The 21,249-nt window shown below is 35.2% G+C and overlaps 1 pseudogene; it reads left to right on the top strand.

The window, feature by feature from the left end:
- The first annotated feature begins 12,440 nt into the window (after positions 1 to 12,440).
- On the top strand, positions 12,441 to 15,162 carry LOC118987696 (tubulin-folding cofactor B-like; annotated as a pseudogene).
- The last annotated feature ends 6,087 nt before the right edge of the window (positions 15,163 to 21,249 follow it).

Raw genomic sequence — 21,249 nt, 5'->3', positions numbered from 1 at the left:
ATGATACATTTCACATATTTGAAACTTAATGGAATATATACACATTGGAATGCGTTGTGTGCTTGCATATAGTTTGCATGCCCCAATTTAAAAACCAAAGACACCATGTTGGTAAGATTGCAAAATGGTGCAGCCTCTATAGAAAACAGTATGGAAGTTTCCCTCCAAATTAAAAATAGAACTACCATATAACCCACCAATTCCACTTTGGGGTATCTATCTAAAAAATTTAAAACACTAATTCAAAACAATTTATGTATTCCCATGTTCAATGCAACATTATTTACAATAGCCACAGTACAGAAGCAACCTAACTGCCTATGAATACAGGACTGGATAGAAAAATGTGGTACACATATACAATGGGATATTACTCAGCAAAGAAAAATAATGAATCTTAACTGTTTACCTAGAAAGTATTATGGTAAATAAGATGTCAGACAGAGAAAGACAAATACCATATAATTTTACTTATATGTGGCATGTAAAAAATAAAATAAATGAACAAAACAGAAACAGACTCATAGAGAAAACAAGCTGATAGCTGCCAAATGAGAGGGGTACTGAAGGAGGCAAGGTGAAAAAAATTGAAGGCATTGAGATACACTGTGCCTCATCACACAATGAAAAGAAGGACAACAAATTTAAAAACAAGAAACAACCAGAATTAACATAAAATCAAACTGTATGTAAATCTGACAACCAAGGTGTTAAAGAAGAAATATTCATCCAAATTGGTAGGGAAGCCAGGAGTAAAGGATTTGTGGCAAGGTAGTGACTGGAGGACCAGCGTGGGCAAAGCTGTGGCTGGAGGAACAGATGGCTCCGAATTTGTGTGGGATAAATAGGGAGGAACAACTGGGGAATGAGACAGCTGTGCAACCCAGGGAACCAGTGTGGGGAAATAAAGCATCAAAACCTCTGAGCAAAGAAAATCTGTGGAGGCTGAGGTGGCTGGAGAAACCCCAAGCCTTACAGAAGAGTTCATTGGAGAGACCCACATGGTCCTAGAACATACACAAACCCACTGAACTGGGAATCAGCATAAGAAGGGCCCAATTTGTTTGTGGGCAGCAAAGGAAGTGATTGAAAGCAGCCAGGCTGAACCAGTGGCATTGTTCCCTCTCATACCCCTCCCCTATATACAGCATCACAAAAGCAGCCATTTGGGTAGCCTGCCTTAGAAAATACCTAAGGCTCTACTCTTTACTATGTAACAGGTGCAAAATGAAAGAACAAAAAAAAAAAAATATGGCCCAAATGAAAGAACAGATCAAAGCTCTGTTCTTTGAGATAGCCAACCTGTCAGATGCACAGTTCGAAACACTGGGTTGCTCATAAAAATGCTTGTGTACAGTCACAAAATAAAGGAAAAAGTGAAGGCTATGAAGAGTGAAACAAAGGGAAATGTACAGGGAACCAACAAGGAAGGGAAGGCAACCAGGACTCAGATCAACAACATGAAACACAAAGAAGAAATAAATATTCAGCTGGAACAGAAATGAAGAAACAACAATTCAAGAAATGAAGAGAGGCTTAGGACCTCCAATAAAACTTTAAATGTCCCAACATCTGAATCATAGGGATACAGGAAGGAGAAGAAGAAGAGCAAGAAATTGAAAACTTATTTGAAAACATAATGAAGGAGAACTTCCCTAATCTGGCAAAGGAAATAGACTTCTGGGAAGGCCAGGAAGCTTAGGGAGTCCCAAAGAAGTCAGACCCAAGGAAACACACATGGAGGCACATCATAATTACATTACCCAAGATGAAAGATAAGGAGAGAATCTTAAGAGCAACAAGAGAAAAGGAGACAGTTAACTACAAGGGAGTTCCCATAAAACTATTAGCTGATTTTACAGGGAAGAAGGGGCTGGAAAGAAGTATTCAAATCATGAAAGACTAGGACCTCCAACCGAGATTATTCTATCCAGCAAAGCTATCATTTAGAATGGAAGGACAGGTAAAGATCTTTCCAGATACCATCAAGTTAAAAGAGTTCATCATCACCAAGTCCTTATTGAATAAAATGTTAAAGGGACTATCTAAGAAAAAGAAGATAAAAAATACGAACAGTAAAATGACAGCAAATTCACAACTATCAACAATTGAATCTCAAAAAACAAAAACAAACTGAGCAAACAAATAGAACAGGAACAGAATCACAGAAATGGAGATCACATGGAGGGTTATCAGCAGAAAAGGGTAGGGGGGAATGGGGAAAATGTAGAGGGAATAAGTGGCATAAATGGTAGGTAGTAAATAGACAGGGGAAAATTAAGAATAATATGGGAAATGTAGAAGCCAAAGAACTTATATGTACAACTCATGGACATGAACTAAAAGGTGGGGGGGATGCAGGTGGGAGGGGCTGTGCAGAGAGAGGGGAGTAAAGGCAGGGAATGAGACAACTGTAATAGCGTAATCAATAAAATATATTTTCAAAAAAGAAGTTTAAATTACCAGTTATAAAATTGTCATAGGGATATAAAATACAGCATAGGGAATATAGTCAATAATATTGTAAATAACTATGTATGGTGCCAGGTGGGTACTTGACTTATCATATGGATCAGTTTGTAAATTATATAAATATCCAACTACAATGCTGTACGCTAAAACCAATGTAATATTTAATATCAAGTATAATTTAAAAAGGAAAATTAATTTAAAACAGAACAACCATTAAAGCCATAAAACCGGTAATAAACCTTCACAAAATAAAATTCTAGTTTCAGTCCTAGATGTTCTAATTCAGTAGATCTGGAATCAGCTCTAGGAATTGATACATAATTATTTATAATGATGGATGATAATCTTTCAGAGTCATGCATGTTTGGACAACAGTTTTTAGGATTTATTGGAAATTTTGGTAGCATAATAAAATAGGCATATATATAATATATCTTTCTTAATATTCTACTCACAGGACTTTGGGAGATTGTGGCTAGTTTTTGAAGTTAGGAAAATATTTAGACTTTACTTACTTAGTCATAGAAATTTTGATTGAAGGAATCTCACTTTAGCTACAAGTTGTATTAACTTCTCCATATATGTGGGCAAATTTATGTAGTTACTTTCTTAGGAAAATCACACACCTAACTGAGGAAAACCACTCTCTTTCACTCTTTTTAGTTGGAAAAAAGTGAAAAGTATATTACAGCTTGTAAGTAAATAATAGTTTTCTGTGTGAACACCTGAGGCCTTGCCATTTTATAGCTAACAAGTTCAGTTCCTGTCACTATGCATGTAGCATCCACCCTGTGCCGGAGACTCATATAGAAGCTGAGCACCCAAGAGAAATACCCACAAAGGATACGGATACAAAATCTACACTTGTTAGATGTCTATCACTATCTGACCTATCTAAATAGGAATTTAAAATGATCAGCCTGATGAAATCACAGGGTCATTAAAAACATACTTTAATATCTTAAACTTATCAAATACTTGGGACAAAACTAAATCTCTAACCCCAGTTTCTTCCAGAACAAGCTGATCTCTGCCTCTGTTCTTGTCATCTCCTGTTCCTTTTATCCTCGCATAATCTTAGCACACATAACCTAGTGACTTATCACTCATTCACTTCCTTGGGACTCCATGTAGCTCAAATATTCATCAGTTTGAGAGGCCTCCATTGAAAACTTCATATAAAATTTAGTTCTCTTGTCCATGTGCTCCATTTCCTTTTATAATTTTTGATAAATGTATTCACTTATCTTCCTTAATATTACATATGTATTTGCTTATTTGCTTATCCTAATCTTCTCTCATTACAATGATATATCTGTGATAACAAAGACTTTATATTATGTGTCACTATTATAGCCACATAACATAAGGAAATAATAGGTGTTAGTTAATATTTTATTGTAGGGGACCAGTTTGTCTTGGCCTGGCGAATCTGACTCAGCTCTGTATGGAAAACCTACAGATGTGAAGTGGTGGGCAGGAGCCAGATCTTCACACCGAGTTTTCCCATGGGAATCAGGCCTGGGAAACACGTACAGACTGTTATAGCTCGCTCTTGCTAAAACTCCCTCACCCTGGTCTAAAACAATGAATATGTATTGTCTATCTTCAAGGTAATTTCCAAAGCCTGTGTGAGCTCTCCCAAGGACAGAGCTAATCAGCTCAGTGCCATCCCCCTCTGTATGTTATTTTTATTTCCTTGATTGTATCTAAAATGTAGTCAATGATATTCTATATGATAGATAATAAATCTTTCTATGATGTAAGACCCCAGGAAAACAATAAAAGCCTGTCTAGGCAAGGGTCGGGGCGCTCCCCTCTTGAGGGAGTGGCCGAGGCACCATAGACACTCTCCCCTTGAGAGAGTAGTCATGCCTGTTCCCTTTTTCCACACAGGATTGTCGTCACCTGTGCATTGATTCTCGTCATCAACCGCAACAGGTGGACTCTGCTGGACAGAGTCTGTGACATTATATTGTGAGTATATAACAGATATTTAGTAAAGGGTCATTAACTACATATACATATCTTTCCTAACAAGGCTATCTAATTCTCCTTAAATTTGAACAGCAAAGATAGCCTCTATTTTCACTGAAAATAATTGCTAGATCAATTTTTTTGTGTTAGTTATTTATTTTTGTTCCTAGTTTAAGATTTGTCAAGCTGTGGCTGGTGTGTCTCCATTGGAGCGTTGTTCCATAAACCAAAAGATAGCTAGTTCTATTCCTAGTCAGGGCACACTCCTAGGATGTGGGTTTAGTCCTCACTGGGGGTGCATTCAAGAGGTAACTGATGTTTCTTTCTGTCCTTTTACCCTTCCTTCTTGTCTCTCTAAAATCAATAATCATGTCCTTGGGTGCGGATAAAAATAAAAGGTTAAAAGTGTTTGCTTAAATTCTAATTTCAAAGTCCATAATAACTGTTGTTTTAATATTTTGGTGGATGACAGTCAGTAAGTAATCAGTGGAATTATAAAGTACTTATTTTCAACAACTGAAAACTAGGAAAAACAGAAAAAATCAATAATTTTTATTTTAATCTTTCCAGAGGAAATCATTTTAATATATGTAATACCACATCACTTTTTAAAGCCAAGTAGAGAAAATATTGGATAAAAATATATTTAATTCCTAGAATATCTTCAAGTAATTGCCAAACAAAAACAAACATCCTCAATACCAGAAGTAACTTTCAAAACTTTACAAAGAAACTTATTTACAAATTTGGTAATTATTTTTCCATCAAAGTAATACTATTTTTAAAACATTTTAGGAATCAAAATTGCCGCATTTTAAGTATTTGTTTGTGAGCATAGAGATTCATTTCCGTTAAATATCAAAGATGTGGCCCTGGCTGGTGTAGGTCAGTGGATTGAGTGCGAGCTGTGAAAAAAAGGGTCACTGGTTCAATTCCCAGTCAGGGCACATGCCTCGGTTCCAGGCCAGGTCCCCAGTGGGGGCCACATGAGAGGCAACCACACATTGATGTTTCTCTCCCTCCCTTCCCCACTCTCTAAAAATAAATAAATACAATCTAAATAAATAAATAAATATCAAAGATTTGTTATGCCATATTGCAAGGAATTAGGCCTTGGACTCATTTTCTTGAGATATTTGATGTCCTACAGATTCTTTTTGTTGATATTTTCTATTTATATATGTTCAAAACAATTTGAACAATATATTATTTAAGTGAATGCTTATATTTTATCAAACTTTTGTTATAAGAGGAAATCAATATACCTTATTCAAAAAACAAGATGTAAGAATAACCAGAGGGGAGGTGGGAGGGGGTAATGGGGGGGAAGGGGAGGGTTGTCAAGGAACATGTACAAAGGACACATGGACAAAGCCAAAGGGGGGTAGAATTAAGGGTGGGAGGTGGGGATGGTTGGGGTGGGGGGGAATTATAGAGGGGAATGAAGATAACTGTACTTGAACAATAATTTTAAAAAATAAAGCATAAATAAAAAGACTAGTCTCAATGAACTCTTTGAAATTCACCAACATTTCTTTATCTTCAGGATTTTCTGTTATTGAACTGTATTTCATGACCCCAATGACTCTAAATCAATACCCTGATCAAAGTAGTTTCTTTTTCTCAATTTTTTATTTATTTATTTTTAGAGTGAGGGGAAGGGAAGGAGAAAGAGTGGAAGAGAAACATTAATGTGTGGTTGCCTCTCATGTATCCCCTACTGGGAACCTGGCCTGCAATCCAGGCCTGTGCCCTGACTGGGAATCAAACTAGTGACACTTTGCTTCACAGGCTTGTGCTTAATCCACTGAGCTACACCAGGCAGGGCAATTTCTTTATCTGAATATAACAGGGTCTGTCATTAAAACAGACTTCTTGGTCAATATTGACTGCTTATCCAGAAATCCTGCCATGGAAAATAGCCTATTGCTGTTCACCACAACCACTTACACAATGGATTTAGACCCTCTGTTATTTCTGTACTTACACTTTATCTAGAAACACAAAGAGGAAGATGACAAGGTATGACAGTGGGTGCTAATAAAGTATTTTTTGTGTCTTTCACAGACTAGACTGGTTTGTCTCCTAATGCAGTACTTGAGCTATTATCACAGAAACAACACTGTGCATATGAGTCTTTCAATTAGAAATATCTGGTGGATGAACCAAATGTGGACAAATACAGAACTGACCGATCGAACTTTCTCACATGGGAATCTCTTTGTTCTTTCTGTTGTCTCCCCCATAGCACTTACTCTGTATGGCTAATTTTCAAAATTGTCCAATAAAAGCCTTTCTAAGTAGAAACATATGGATATGTATATAACCTCTTCTTATCCTCATATTTTAAAAATTGTCTCATCCCCTTTGTACAGGAAGACTAATTTGAGTTTTGTCTTTTGTCTCTTTGGCTACCTTACAATAAAACTTTTTTTTTTCTGCAAACGATTAGCGTTTTGGAATTTGGAATTCAGTTTTTCCCTCACGCAGGGGGCAGCAGCTCCACTTGAAAAGTCACAAAGTATAGCAGAGATTATTACACACTGCCACTAATTGGATCTCCCCCCAAATTATACATACATCCTGATAATTTTAATATATAATAGTACTGAGATTTTAGGTTAGCAGAATTAATCAAATCGGTTATCCTTTTAAATATTTGTTTTTCCTGCCATCGTTTTACCCAGGATAACTCATTGCTCTCTCTATCTCTCTCTCTCATCAGCCAAGCATACACTTCTTATACATAACAACTTTCATTAATTAGGATTGGCCCACAGCTCTTTGTCAACATATGTGCGTCACTACACTTGATTATATGAACAAATATAAGAATATTCTGAAATAGAGATGAGGTAGATTCTGACTAAATAAATTCCTTAAAGGCAAATAATTAATCACAGAGCTAAAATCACAGATTTCTTATTTTTTTTTCTTCTGCACACAGTAATTCTCAGCCAGCAGTTTTTTGTGATATGGCCCAAAATAAAAGTTGTTTTTGTGCTTCAGTGAAGAGCAAAGACATAGAGTAATTTTTCTTTATCTCCCTCACAAGTAATTTTTCTTTATCTCCCTCGCAAGTGACCTTTACAATTGAACTTTGCCTAACAAAAGATTCAAAGAATTCTAGAGAATGAAACATCAGATGTGTGTTTATTTCCATGTTTGATTGATTGATCAAGTACTGGATGGTTAAAGAAAAAATGTTAAGGCAAGTGTAACATGGTTTTCACAAAGATAATTTTATGCTAGCTATAAATAGCTATTAAAAGCAATAGAATTATAATAGATAAAAGAATACTTTGAATACGTTAAAACATTGGATATTTGCATGAGAAATAATGAATGTCTCAAAGTATTTTACCTTATACAGCAGTCATCTTTTTCACAGAATTTTTTGTTTTGTGGATTATGGTGTAAAAGATACATTTTCAAAAATACTTTTTAATATTTTGTTCAAAAAGTTTTTTATTATTGTCCCATTACAGTTGTCCCAATTTTCCCTCTTTGCTCTCCCCTGCCCCATCCTCCCCCTCACCCTGCTTCCTTGGTCAGTCCCCACTCCATTATCTATTACCACGGGTCCTTTGTGTGTGTTCCTGGGCTAGACCCTTCCCCTTCTTTCCCCCATTATCACTCTCCTCCTCCCCTCTGGCTACTGTCAGTAAGACTTCTAATTGTAATTATTTTCACATAAGTACTTCAATTAAGGGACTTAATCCTCCGAGTTTTTCATCAGCTGCTACTGTCAGTTAAACCAAAACTGTTCTTTTAGACTTAAAACATAAAGGCTTTCACACAATTTAATGAAACATATTACTCTGGATAATTATTGATATACTAGTCTTCATGGGTATCAGTAAAATCATCACCTCATTCACATACAATGTCTTGAAATGAATAGACTCAAATAAATAAGCCTTTTTAAATGCATTTGAGAAGAAATTAGCTAATATGAATGTAAATGCCATGGAGCAAATTCCACAGCTTGAGATATTAATTGTGTGGATACTTCCTTTGAAAGCTGTGAAGTAGCATTTATTGCATCAGGTGAAGTACTTGGACATACTTTGTTTCTTTAAATAAATCTACTGGAAGTGACTATCTCACTTACATGAAGTTACATGAAAAAATCAGACGTTCTTTAAATCCATATGGTTTGGACAACGACACACATATGAATTTGATAAGTAAGAGTGGCAAAATAATTACCTTCTAATAAGAACAACAAAAATGCTGCCAAATATATAGTCATTAACAGTAATTTATTTAGCATTTATTGCATCTGGAAAATAATATTAATGTGCATAATAATAAATTTTAAAATGTCTTGTTTTATCATGGATTTGCCACAAGCAATATGTATTTACAAAAATAATATATATCTCTAATAGAATGTTTGCTTTTATCTGTAAAGGTAGGCATCATATCACTCAAATTATGCTGCAAAAGAAATGTTTGTCCTAAGGCACCAAAAGGTTAAATAAAATCTCAGCCTTCATTTTCCTCCTAGTAGGTCACAGATTCTTGTATTGCTTTTTAAATCCAATCCAAAGTATCATAATAACTCCACTAGTAAATTAACAAATTAAACATATCTCAGTTCCTTAGATAATAAGTTATAGTAATTAAAGTATCACTTTATCACCAATTTTATTAATGAGATAGAACATGTTTAATATGTTTAATATCCTTTTTAGGTGTTCACTTTCTCATGAACTTAATATATTTCCCCAGTATTGTTGTCTAACACACTCAAAGATAAGACTTTGTGCTTGAAATTTCAGTTATTCTTCAGTTTCAGTCCGTTCTCCTGATGTGGATGTATCTATCTCCCTAGGTATTGACAAAGAAATGCTGGCAATTAATTACATTTCTCCTGAATCTGCAAACATCCTCACTGTTAACTGAAAATATTAGAACTAATTTCTTACCAAAGGAAGCTGATATGGCAGTTTATTGGTTTCAAATTATTTTTCTAATAGTGCAGAATTACTTCATTGCTTAATGTAGATACTCAGAGATAACAACACTCCTGGAATTTTTCAGTTGATATAAAAATAATTAGATACTTTCACTGCAAGCTCTTTTAATTAAGATGGTCCTTAACTATACAAAAAACCTGAACAGAAATTGTTTTAGGATGATTCTATTAAATCTTCTATTTTACTGGGTATACCTAAATTTTAGTACATATTTTTAAAATTTATTGATTGATTTGAGAGAGAAAAGGAAGGGAATGAAGGAGCAAGACAGAGAGAAACACATTGATTTGTTGTTCCACCTATTGATGAACTCATTGGTCTCTTCTTTTTTCTTTAACCAATTTTTTTATTATTGTTCAAGTACAGTTGTCTCCATTTTTTTCCCATCATTCCCCATCACCCAAGCCATCCCCACCTCCCACGCTTAATCCTATCCCCCTTTGGCTTTGTCCATGTGTCCTTTATACATGTTCTTTGACAACCCTTCCCCCTTTTCCCCTAATTATTCCCTCCCATCTCCCCTCTTAGAAATTTTGTTCCTAATTTCACTGTCTCTGGTTATAGTTTGCCTGCTTGTTTGCCTTGTTGATTAGGTTCCACTTATAGGTGAGATCGTATGATATTTCTCTTTCACAGCCTGGTTTATTTTACTTAGCATAAGGCTCTCCAGATCCATCCATGCTGTTATGAAGGGTAGGAGCTCCTTCTTTCTTTCTGCTGCATAATATTTCATTGTGTTAATGTACCGTATTTTTTTGATCCACTCATTTACCAATGGGCACTTAGGATGTTTCCCAGCACTTGGCTATTGTAAATTGTGTGGGTATGAACATTGGGGTGCATAGGTTCTTTTGATGGAACCCACAAACTTGGTATTTCAGAATGATGCTTTTACCAACCCAGCTACATGGTCAGGGCTGTTTTTAATTTCATAAGTTTGATATGATAAATAAAACTGTAAATTTGAATAAAATCCTTCAGAAATGTAAGTTTTCTTCAAGTAAAATACTTATATATATTCCATCACTGTGTACTCAAATTGTTATCTTTGCAGCATTAGCTACTCAAATGAAAAGGCACTGATCCTAAGAGCAAAAACACACTACAAGTAAATAGCATTTATCTGCAAGGCTTATTTCCTTGAGAAACTTTGCTTTGGATTCATTTTCCCTATATCTTTCTCTTCTAAAATCATTCTTAGAATTTTTTAATTCAAATGCATTAGACATATTTGTCTATTACAATGTATGAACCATTTACATTAAATCTATTCTTTCTCTAAACCAACTCTTTTGAAGAATTTTTTTTTTTACCTCTTCACATTATGTCACTTAGAATTCCAATACCTGGTATGGAGAATTCAAACACAACTTCTTTATTAATGAACTCAGTCAAAAATGTTTTAGATAAAAATCATCTAGTATTGTAAACATCAGTTTATTTCTTTTGAATTTTGAAACTGAGCAACAGGGTATGCTGATTATGTGTATATACTCAGTTAAAGAAAATTCAGAGCAAAGTCATTTATTATAGTCCATTATCATAGTCCATAGTAAGAAAAATCACAATATTCATTACAGTATAATTGAGCATAATAAAAAATTATTTTTATGAAGTATATTTGAGCCAACTCTCCAGCAGGTAATAAATTTGTGTGTTTTTTCTATTCAAGTAGATTAAAGAAGAATATTCAAATCTCACCAACTACTCTTTAATGTAAAGCACATATGAACTTCATGCCTAGGTTTCCTTCTAAAGGGATAACACAGGCATGTAGTTTACTTTCAGTCAAACAAAGGTACTTGCCACTGTCTTTTATTTAGTAATGCGATGTGTCCTTTACTCTCTTTCTTTCTTCCTTTCTTCATGTATTTGTAGAACCAGCATTTATGAAGTTTCCACCTTTTACTAAATACTATGTTTAACAAAAATTAAACAGTCTTGCCCCAAAACTTCCTATTTTGTATAAAGTGATGAGCTTTTTAACTGAAGTGACAATAAGACAACTATTTATTAGTTTTAAAATTAGTTCATATATTTTATTTTAATTTTTTAAAAAATATTTTTAAAATATTTTATTTATTTATTTTTAGAGGGGAAAGGAAGGAGAGAGAGAGAAATATCAATGTATGGTTGCCTCTGGTGTGTCCCCTGCCGGGAACTGGCCTGCAACCCAGGCATGTGCCCTGACTGGGAATTGAACCGCGATCATGTGGTTCACAGGCCCATGTTCAATCCACTGAGTTACACCAGCCAGGGCAGTTCATATATTTTAAAATAATACTATTAAAATTTAGAGTATACTTGGTCAAAGTAAATCAGATATTTAGTAACATAAATACTTATAATTTGACTTATTCTTAATTATATGAAAGACTAAAGGCCCATGTTTACATAATAGAATCAACTAAATTATAATTGTTAAATTGCCAGATTTCTTCAATATTCTGTTATTATAACACATAGTAATAAACATGGATATAGTATTCATTACAATTCAGTATGTCTTTTAAGAATAATTTACTTGTTTGAAAAAGTTTATATTGTAAGACTAATAAATATATTTCAAAGTCAAACATAAATATGTTTGATGACAAGTTATATCAAAGAATTTTATATTCAAAAAAAGGCAGTTGCAGATCTTGCTGTGTAAATTTTATTCCATATAATAAAAAAAAAACAGGAATCTCAAAGATTACCAGAGACTATTTCCAGGAGCAATGCAGGTTAGTGGCATAAGCATGAATAGAACTAAATTAGGTTTTGTTGCTCTGTGAATATCCTGGAAAAGGGAAATATATAAATGCTGTGACAGTATAAAGTTTCTTTGTGCGATACCTCTTTGACCTTAAAATTATTTGTGAAATAAATTGTGAGTACTTTGTGTAGAAGCACGTTGGCTGCATTGCTCAATTATTTTTAATTTAATTGTACATTTGTGTGTTAGTGTCTTTTTTCAAGCATATTGATTTGTAGAAAATAATAAACAGATGCAGACCCGAGCTCATGGGGTCTGTGTGTTGTGTATGTGACGAACAAATTCACACAGACTATAGAAGTCCTGTGGTGAAAAGGGAAGGTATGGCCATGCTCTGAGTAAGAGAGGGCCCCAACCCCTGCCTGGACAGGCTTTTACTGCTTTTCTAGGCACATTACATCAAGGATGGTTCTCATTTACTATGTACAGGTTGGCTTTAGGTGGTTACCTTTTACAGATAACAAAGGAGAGGAAGTTGGTAATTACTACAAAGAAAAAGGATATTTACAAATGGAAAGGAAAAAGTGCTTGAACTTGTCCCACTTCTCCTTGGGAACTTTAGCATAGATTTTAGGAAGTTACTTTAAAGATATGCAGTAAACATTTCTGCCTCAATTCAGGGTGAGGGAGTTTTAGCAAAAGCATGCCTCATAGCAGCCTAGGTACAACACAGACCTGATTCCCCTCAAGAGAACTTATTTGTGGGGTTGTGTTCCATGTGCTCACTCACTTCCCACTGGATTTTCCAAATTAGGGGCTGGGCTACATTCCCCATGCCACATGGGGAATTAACAGTTCCCCATGGAACTATTAATAAAAATAGTTCCATCCTTTTAATTTCTTCCTCTTGTAAGCATTATTATGTTCTTTTAAGATACTGTCTTGGTCTTCAATTATTACTCTATGCTGTTATTACCTACTAATTGTTTTCAGCCATCTCAGATTCCCTGCGGACGATATTACATCTTATTGACACTGCATTTTCTAGGTGCCTTTGATGGTTTTCTACCTCCCAAGGATCCTTAAAAGATCAGAGTGTTTAGCTGCTTCATCTCCTATAGCAGTTATAATATATTTCTTCTATGTTATAATAACATATTAGATTCATAAAATGATTTTAGTGAAATAGAGCTATCAAATTACTCTACTTTGACACTTTTGATAAATAAATAATTTAGAATAATTAAATGTATAATATAGTTTCTAATTATATACTCTGTTTAGGTACCTTGATTTTTAAATGTCTTTTATAATCTCAATTATTTAAAAGTGTGTTTGTTATTATTAAATTCTATTTTCTGAGGACAATCATAAATTTCATTGTCTTACATTCCTTTTGAAACGATTAATGCTTCTTTATGAGGATCAGATTCTTTATAAAATAAAAACGTGTTTCTAAAAAATCTAATTCTAATTGACTAAAATCCAATTATGAATACTTTGATTAGTTTCATTCCTGATGAATAATATATATTTACATAAACTATGATTATATTAAATTTATAAATATTTGTTCCTATAATGAATTATTTGTTTTATAATAAATGTGATTTTTAAAAAACAATTATACAATAAAATATATTACATTATGCTATATATTACATAATTGCTTTATGTAATTGGTTCATTCTTTTAAAAGTGACATTGAATAAACCAGGCATTTAAAGGTAAGTTTAAGTAATTATCTTAAGTACAAAGCTTGATATTTATATTATTTAACATCTCTATTTCCACAGGGACAATTTCTTTGTTAAAATCAAACACAGACCAGCCTTCAAAATTCCCTGACCACAAAAAACCAGGTGAGACAAGTGAGACTAAATTGCCTGGGTCACTTCTTGCTATGCCTCTTGAAATCAAAAGCAAAACTTAAATTGTCCTCCATAATTGATACATGAAATCACTAACCAATTCTCTATCATTTTTTCTCATTCATGCTTTAATTCTCAGTGCTAAATAAAGACTCAGAGGCACTAGAAAGCATAAAGAGTAAATTCCCAAGGACGTGAAACCCGGACCAGGTGGCTCTTGAGGGCCGAGGGCCTTACTTAGGTGAGCCCCAGGGCCTGGGGCCGGGGGAGGGGCCAGTGAGGCCGAGAAGGAGCATCAGGACTGGCAGGACGACAGTAAGCTATAGGCAGGTACACTTTCTAAAAGGTTTTCCAGGATAACGCAGAGGCGGTGGCAGTGGTTGTGAGGCGCCTGACCTGGGTGCCCTGGCAGGGAGTGGCAAGAGGGAGCTGGCCAGGTTATCTGTACCCACAGTGACCGTTTTCATCAGCAACTCCCTTAATAGCTTTCAGTCTGAGAAGCTGTACTGTCGCAGCCTCACAATAGCTGAATTCAAGTGCAAGCTAGAGCTGGAGGTGCGCAGCCCTGCATCTTGCGTGGAACTGGAGCTGTATGGAGCTGACTAGAAGTTGTGCTGCAAACTCAATCAGGAGGATGCGCCACTGGGCTTGTGCCCCAGAGATAACAGCCGGCGCATCCATGTCACTGACCACAGGGGTGCTGGCGTTGGGGAGCATAAGGATGTGTCCAAGGTGGAGAACTACAGGATCTCACAAGAAGCCTACGACCAGAGGCAAGACTGTCCACTCCTTCCTGAAGTGTAGCAAGCTGGGCCAATACAATGAAAAGAAGCAGGCCCAGCGAGAAGCTGAGACCACCTAGCACCTCAGGGAGGAGCAGGAACAGGCCAGTGCCATCCCTGTGGGGAGCCATTGTGAGGTGCGGGCACCTGGGCAGCCCCCGCACTGGGGCATGGTCATGTATGGGAGACTCACAGATTTCAAGCCTTGCCCCTGGATTGGCATCCGCTACAATAAGCCAAAACGCACACAATGCTTCCCTCTCACACTGCTCAGTCTGGAGAACTACATCTCAGGAAAGAAGCAGAAGTCTGTGATTCAGGCTCCAGGCACCATCCAGGTGGCAAAAGGGAGCACTTCCAAAGCCATGTGGTCCTGACTCTCACCCAAGCTGAGTGGTCCCTGAAAAGACCTCCTTTATAAGTAATATTATAACCAATCACTATAAAGAATAAACAGTCACCGTTTTCTCACTATTTAAGCTGTTCTATAAAAATATACCCCTGAGCCTCATTAATATTTTGCTGTGTGTGTTCTTGGTTTGTGAACCAATCTTTTTTGCTTGTGCACAACAAAATTTTACTAATTACTCTTTCAGTGGTTCATTGCTTTTGCTTCTGCTATTTATAAACTTTGGCCCAATATTTATATGTTATATCTAAATCAGAAGTATAATTTGTTATTAAAGTTTAAAAGATAAAGACACCAATATAAAATGTTATATTAGTAATCAAGCTATAAATTTTAGCTTAATCTATGTAAAGAAACTCTACTTCTGTGGTATAGAAGGACTTTTTATTTTTTTAAAGGTTTCATTTACTTATTTTTAGAGAGAGAGGACGGGAGGGAGAAAGAGAGGGAGAGAAACATCAATGTGTGATTGCCTCTCACTTACCCCCTGCTGCAGACCTGGCCCACAACCCAGGTATATGCCCTGACTGGGAATCAAACCAATGACCATTTGGTTTTGCAGGCTGGCACTCAATCCACTGAGGCACATGAGCCAGGGCAAGAAGGCCCTTTTAATTACACTATATTTTACCAACTTTCCTTCACCCAATTCATATACATTTTTTATTTAAATATCAGTCCAATCAACACAGGAATAATTCCCCGTTAAAAGATGTTAAGTCAATTCCTCCTTGTGTAGGTTATTGTAGTTTAAGATATCATGATGTTACAACAGAATTTATTATAGTTGTAATTTCATATCTACTGTGTGATTTTTGTGTATCTCCCTCCACAAAACTGTCAGCTCCTTTGTGTAAAATAACCTGCCATTCATTCAGCAGTCTATTCCTTTTTATGATGTATTTCCTGTGATCAAAATACAGCTGCTGCCCAGTGAGCTCTTGACAAAAGAATGAGAATAACTCACCTTGAGACAGGATAAAAAATGGCATTATCATTATTTTATAAGTTAACCACTTTAGTAAGTATTTTGTTTTGACTATTTTGGATCCTTTAAATCCCTATATACTTTTTGAACCAGCCTGAATTTTTTTTAAGTGTTCTAGAATTTCCACTAGGATTTGTTTGTTCTATATGCAAGTGTGAGGATAATTGACATCCTAACAATATCATACCTTCCAGCCTATGAAAATGGTAAATCTTTTCATCTACTTTGGTCTTTCATTTTCCTCAGCAATGTACAGGGTCAGGCAGAAGTAACACCTGCTTAATGTGGATAGTAGGGTAATAATATGGTTGTAATAGTTTATAGTTTTAATTTTAACATTTTGCCTAACATGTCACATGGCATGTTTCAGTGTGTTATTCTTATGTTACAGAATTACATGATTTTATAATAAAAAATTTTGTAATAAAAAGGGGTGTTATTTGTGCCAGACCCTATACCTGTAGTTTTATGATACAGTATATGCAGATGTCTTAAATTTAATCCTAAGTACTATTATAAATGGTATTATAGTGGTCATTAAACTGGTATTTTAATTTAACTTCCCAGTTGTTTATTGTTAGTGCATACAAATAAAATTGAATTTTGCATACATGAGCTTATTATTTTTTATTTTTTTAATTTTAATTTTATTTTTTTTCAATTTTAATTTTAATTTTTATTTAATTCTTGTTCAAGTAGAGTTTTCTGTCTTATATTCCCAGCCCTGCCCACCCCCATGCTCCCCACCTCCCTCCCATTTCCGCCCCCCACCTTAGTTATTGTCCGTGTGTCCTTTATACTTGTTCATGTGAGTCCATCCCCTTTTCCTCTGTGATTCTCTCCCTTCTCCCCTCTGGATCCTGTCAGCCTGTTCTGTATTCAAGTGTCATTGGTCATATTTTGCTTGCTTATTTGTTTTGTTGTTTAGATTCCTGTTAACGGTGCTATTATATGGTATTTGTCTTTCACCACTTGGCTTATTTCGCTCAGCATAATGCTTTCCAGGTCCATCTATGATGTTGCAAAGACAAAAACCACATGATCATATCAATAGATGCAGAAAAAGCTTTTGATAAGGTACAACACCCATTTATGATAAAGGTACTCAGCAAAATGGGAATAGAGGGAGCATTCCTCAACATAATAAAGGCCATGTATGAAAGACCTACAGCCAACATCATACTCAATGGGCAAAAACTAAAAGCTTTTCCACTAAGATCAGGAACAAGACAAGGTTGTCCACTTTCACCATTTCTATTCAATATAGTATTAGAAGTTCTAGCCACAGTGATCAGACAAGAAAAGGAAATAAAAGGCATCCAAATCAGAAAGGAGGAAACAAAACTGGCATTGTTTGCAGATGACATGATAGTGTACATGGAAAATCCTATGGCCTCTACTAATAAAACTGCTTGAACTAATAAATGAATATGGCAGAACAGCGGGATACAAAGTCAATATCTAGAAATCAAAGGCATTTTTGTATACCAACAACAAAATAGCAGAAGCAGAAATCAAGAAAAAATCCCATTCGATACAGCAAAAGCAAAAATAAAATATCTGGGAATAAACCTAACCAAGGAGGTTAAAGACCTGTATACAGAAAATTACACAACACTGAAGAAAGAAATCAAGGAAGACACAAACAAATGGAAACATATACTGTGTTCATGGATTGGAAGAGCTTGTTAAATTTATTTATTCTAGTAACACCTACTATAGATTTTTTATGGTTTTCTACTAACAGGACACATTTGGCAATCCCACATCTGGGCACATATCCAAAATGATTGAAAACAGAGTCTCTAAGAGGTATTTTCTCAGCCATGTTCACTGCAAATATTATTCACAATATCCAAGAAGTAGAAGCAGCATAACTACCCATCAACAGATAAGTGGACAAACAAATGTGATATTATATGTGTGTATACACATATATTCAATTATAGAATACATATTAATATGATTATATAGAATATATAATTATAAATATATAGTTGAATATTATTTGGATTTAAAAAATAGGGAACTTCTAGCATTTGTAGCTACATAAATAAACCTGGAATATATTATGCTAAATGAAATATGCTAAACATAGAATGATAAATACAACAGGATATCAATTACAGTCATACCTTGGTACTCATCAACTTCAAGGCTCATCAAACTCAGCTTGTTTCATTTTAATGAGGAGAATATGAACACTCAGCATTTGCTTGAGACTCATTGCACTTGCTAGAACTTGTATGAATTACGACACTGCCCAGCAAGAGAAAATATCCATCATTCAGTACTTGTTGTTTCTGGCATTTGTCACATTTCAGAATGAATTGACAATGACTACCAAGGAACCACTGTATAAGAGGAACATAAAATGGTCAAACTTATGCAAAAAGAGTAAAATAGTGGCTGCCAGGGGTTGGGGAATGGACCAAGAAATAGGAGGAATTACTCAAAGGTACAAAGTTTAAGTTATATAAATAAAAATAATCTGGTGTGCATCAAGGAGTGTATAGTTAACAATATTGCATTTTGTACTTAAGTTTGCTGGAGTGTTCTTATCACACGTAATATGTAATAATAATAATAGAAAGAAGGAGAAGGGGAAGAAGAAATAAAAAGAGTGAGAAACTTTTGGAGGTAATGGATACATCTGTGGCATAGATTGGGGTAATGGTGCTATGGATGCCTAATTTATTATGTTTTATTGTTTATGCTGTTACAGTTTTCTCCATTTCTTCTTTGACCTCCCCTCCACTTAGCCCATCCTCCACTTCTATACTCAATTCCAAAACCATTGTCCATTTCCATGGGTCTTTCATATATGTTCTTTGACTAAATCCTTCATTGTCTTTCAAGCAACCCCCATTCCCTTGACCCCCTCTTACTGCTGTCAGTCTATTCCATGATTCCATGCTTCTGGTTCCCTTTGCTCATAGTTTATTTTTCATTAGAGTTCTCTTATAAGTGAGATCATACGGTATTTGTCTTTCACAAACAGGCTTTTTTCACTTAGCATTATAGTCTCCACTTCAATTCATGCTGTTGCAAAAAGCAGGAATTCCTACATTTTCTGTGGCAAAGTATTCCATTGTGAAAATGCACCACAGTTTTTTAAACAACTCATCTACTGCTGGGCACTTAGGCTGTTTCCAACTCTTGGCTATTGGAAATAGCAATTCTAAGAACATAGGAATGCACAAATTATTTTGAACTGGTGTTTTGGAATTCCCTCCAGTGGCAGAATCACTGGGTTAAAAGGGTGTTCCATTTTTAGTTTTTGAAGGAAATTCCATACTGTTTTCCACAGTAGCTACAACAGTCTGCATTCCCACCAAGAGTGTACCAGGGTTCCCTTTCCTCCACATCCTCAGCAGCATTTGTTGTTTGTTGATTTATTAATGACGGACATTCTGACAAGTATGAGGTGATATCCCATTGTGTTTTCAACTGGCATCTCTCTGATGGCTAGTGATGTTGAGCAACTTTTCATGTCTATGGGCCCTCCATATGTCCTCCTTGAAGAGATGTCTAGGCTGGCCCTTCAACCATTTTTTAATAGGACTGTTTTCTTTCTGGCGTTGGGTTGTATAGGTCTCAATGTATTTTGGAGATTAAACTCTTGTCTGAAGTATCATTGGCAAATATGTTCTCCCATGCTGTCTGTTCCCTTTTCATTTTGATTATGGATTCTTTCACCATGTGGAAACATTTTAATATGGTGTAGTCCTATTTGTTTATTTTTTCCTTTATTTCACTTGCACTAGGGGATATATCCTCAAAAATATTGGTATATGAGATATCTGATATTTTACCGCCTATGTTTTCCTCTAGGATTTTTATGGTATTACAACTTGCATTTAAGTCTTTTATCCATTTTGAGTTTATTCTGGTGTATATTGTAAGTAGTTTAGTTTCTTTCTTTTTTTTTTTTTGCACGTACCTGTCCAGTTCTCCCAACACCATTTTTTAAAAATATTTTATTTATTTATCTTTAGAGAGGAAGGGAAGGAGAGAAGGAGAGAAATATCAATGTATGGTTGCCTCTCATGAGTTCCCTGCTGGGAACTGGCCTGCAACCCAGACATGTGCCCTGACTGGGAATCGAACCGAGATCGCGTGGTTCTCAGGCCCACACTCAATCCACTGAGCTATACCAGCCAGGGCCCAACACCATTTTTTTTGAAGAGGCTGTTTTTACTCCATTTTATGCTTCTGCCCCCTTTGTCGAATATTAATTGACCATAGAGACTTAGGTTTATTTCTGGGCTCTCTGTTATGTTCCATTGATCTATGTGTCTATTCTTATGCTAATACCAGACTGTTTTGATTACAGTGGCTTTGTAGTGTAGATTGATCTCAGGTATTATGATTCCTCTGAATCTTTCTTTCTCAAGATTGCTAATACTATTCAGGGTCTTTTTTGATTCTATAAAATTTTTTGGAATCTTTGTTCTAGATCTTTGTAATATGGTATTGGTACTTTTATAGGGATTGCATTGAATCTATAAATTGATTTGGGCAGTATAGATATTTTAATAATATTAATTCTTCCAATCCTTGAGCAGGGTATATGCTTCCACTTATTTGTATCTTCCTCAATTTCTTTCTTCAGTGTTGTATAGTTTTCTGAGTATAGATCTTTTACCTCCTTGGTTAAATTTATTCCTAGGCACTTTATTTATTTTTTGTTGGTATAATCAATGGGATATTTTCATAGTCTCCATTTCCCATAGTTCATTGTTGCCATAGATTTCTGAATATTAAATTTGTATCTCACTACATTTAGAATTCACTGGTTAGGTCAAATAGTTTTTTGATGGAGCCTATAGAGTTTTCTATGTACTCATTTGTAAATAATGGTTTTCTGCTTCTTTGTGATTTAGTTTTGGAGGATTGTATATTTCTAGAAATTTATCCTTTCACCCAGATTGTCTAATTTTCTGGCATATATTTGTTCATCATAATTTCTTACAACCCTTTGTATTTCTATGGTATCAGTTGCTACTTCTCCTCCTTAGGTTTTGATTTTATTTATTTGAGACCCCTATCTTTTTTTCTTGATGG

Source organism: Sturnira hondurensis, unplaced genomic scaffold (assembly GCF_014824575.4).
Source record: "Sturnira hondurensis isolate 20B ecotype Veracruz unplaced genomic scaffold, ASM1482457v3 Scaffold0005329, whole genome shotgun sequence".
Taxonomy (NCBI): Eukaryota; Metazoa; Chordata; class Mammalia; order Chiroptera; family Phyllostomidae; genus Sturnira; species Sturnira hondurensis.
The sequence above is the reverse complement of the archived record's forward strand: the minus strand, read 5'-3'. Positions and strand labels throughout refer to the sequence as shown.